Below are 2,992 nucleotides of genomic sequence, written 5' to 3' on the forward strand. Positions count from 1 at the left end.
CGCGAGTGTATGGGTCTACATGATACTGCTTTGTGTTGTTTTTCCCCCTAAGTGAAAAATTATTTGATAAAATGAGGAGGCGCAGTTGGAAAAATGGGTAAAATTACTCACGAGGCGGTCCCCCCACATTACCCCCACCGCCCCCCACCCCCGCTTCAGTAGTACAGCTGAAGGTCAGCCAAGCCCAGGACTGACAGCTTGGCTGTGTATCACCTTCTCTCAAACGAATGGAGAGGTGGAGATTGTGGAGTCAGCAGTGTTATACTGAATACCTGCTCATTGCGGGGTATTCTGCTGCTCCCTCAGGGACCAGGGCTCCTCTCACAAAACACACACAGCTATGTCAAACCGCACCCAGGTATTATGCTGTGTTTGACTGGCTGAAAATGAAACCAGCCAAATCCAGGGTAAAAGAACACAGCAGTGCGTCCTGGCAAAGAATAGTGCGCCTTTGGGTCGGATGAGAGCCATTCCACCGCATGTTTTTGCAGTGTTCGGCCATTTTGTATCGTAAGGAATACAATCTGCATTTATGGACGCTATCAATCTATGGCTTGCAGTCGTCCTGTGTGTGTCTGCCACGGGGAAGTTCAACTGCACACAGTTGCTCTAACGCTTATTGTATACACAAGGGCCCACTCATACTAACCTCTGCACACACACAAGTTTGGGTAAGGGGCTGGAAACTGCCAGCACGTTTCACAATGTTCCATTGAAAGTTTCCAAGTTGTCTCTGCAACTTTGGAAATGTATTTATTTTTATTATTCTACCTGACAGATCACTGGATTCTCACTTTGGACCAGGTCCACCGTAAGAACTAGTAATAGAGGGTGATTCCTAATATTCAAACCAATTCCTAATCACTGGATCTTATCTTAATAGAATGTTGTTATTTACAGCTCCATGTGTTCAAAATTCCAAGTTCTGACATTTCAGATAAGCGGTTGCATCAATGCACTCATCGTGCTTTCATCACATGCACACAGGTAAAAACTCAAGCTTCCAGCTATGTACCTGTGACTGCTAACTTCGAGAGGAGTGCTCTTGTGGATGAGCTGAACTGTTGATGGGACATGACCTGTTAATACCTAAGAGAATTTAAATATATGATGTCCACTACACAGCCAGCCAGTGACATACAAAGAAATGGTTGATAAGCCTAACAGCCTAAAATTGTCTGCTAAAAAGTAAATATATACAGTATTTACATATGAGCCTATATATACATTATTATTAATATTTGTCCAAATGTAATTGACCGATTAAACAAAGTAATGGCTAACTACTCATGGCATATGCAATCATAATGATAGTCACCCACAAATCACAATTAATGATTCTCATTGTGGGGAATGAATACTATAATGTAATTATATATGTAATATATTGCACTGATCCAATTAATCTTTTATTAACTGATTTTTTCAAAATAATATGCTACCATCTGAATACCATGCAAATAATTGTGTATAAAAGAGAATCAAGTCTTGTTCTGCACAAACTAAATATGAACTATTAACACATCAATTCGCTATACAGTGTAAGGCCATTTCAAATGCCATCATGGCCATCTTGGTAATGTGATCTTTAAGACTATTACCATCAGACTTCATTCTTCACAGTGGCTGGTTGTCACCTACCCTGAAGAGTATGAATTAGACTCTTTGAGACTATGTTTGAATTTTAAGCAATATGCTTAGTGGTGAGTACAGTAGACATTTGTAGTGCTGTAGTTGTTGTCAAAGATCTGTGCTGATACACTGGAGAGTAGGCTGATGTTAGCGTTGGGGCTGGTAAATTTCATGTCCTGTCTTTTGAGGCTTTCGGCAAATGCAAACATTTTACATAAAACATTTTACACAGGGAGGTTTAATTAAAACTATAGTATTATGCATGTAAACATCATTTGAAATTACTACATGAAATTCAACACATTGCACTACATTTATTTAGCAGGCGCTTTTATCCAAAGCGACGTACAACACATCACCCTAAAACTAGTATTAGATCATATGGTAGTGTATCATATTTAAAAAAATCATATTTTCTATAAGACTGCCCTGCACACTGCAGCATAGCACCATACTCAATGCACATATATCCCACCCAAATACACTGTGTTTATAAGCCTGCACTCAAAACCATGTGACACAGTAACCACTTACCCCCCAACCCACCATATTGCTTTCCACAAGTAATCAACCACATGTAAGAAACTTTGAAGCCAAAACTTACATAAGAGGCAGACAACAGCATAAAGCACATAGAGTTCAGTAGTTTCAATAGACCATTATTAGGCCAAGCCTCAATAAATGGCAATAACCACAAGGGGGCATGCAAGGGCTTCAGCCTAATTAGCTCTGCTGTTCTTGTAGGATTATATTCATGGACAAAATGTAATGGAATTTCCCATTGATAAAAAGAAAAATTGAATTCACTACAATTTACATGTCAGAGATCAAATCTAATTGTGTGAAGCCAAACTGTCACTCCAAAGTAGATTGGCCAGTAGAGACGCATTACCTACGCTTCAGCGTGGATCCCACCCACCGCAAAAACTAGACCTCGCAAAAAAAAAATTGGAACATGCAAAAAGTGTGACATTCAACTAAAATTTCAACACACTAAAGCAGTGGTCTCCAACCCTGGTCCTGGAGAGCTAGAGGGTCTGCTGGTTTTCATAGTGACTCTGCACTTCATGAATAAATTAGAGCAGTTGATTACACAGTTAACTCAACTCACCTGGTGTTTTGGGTCTCAATTGGCTGCTGATTTTAAGGCAAAAACAAAAACCAGCAGACCCTGTAGCTCTCCAGGACCAGGGTTGGAGACCACTGTGCTAAAGGTTTTGTAAAAGGTTTATTTAAATACTATATTTGGCAAATGAGTGTTTTATTAATGGTCAAGGATGTGAAAATAACTCAAACATTTTCAAGTTATTTTCACATACTAGTTAATAACTTTAACATTTTGATGCACTGACTCGAATGT

Source organism: Anguilla rostrata, chromosome 1, assembly GCF_018555375.3.
Source record: "Anguilla rostrata isolate EN2019 chromosome 1, ASM1855537v3, whole genome shotgun sequence".
In the NCBI taxonomy this organism is placed as follows: Eukaryota; Metazoa; Chordata; class Actinopteri; order Anguilliformes; family Anguillidae; genus Anguilla; species Anguilla rostrata.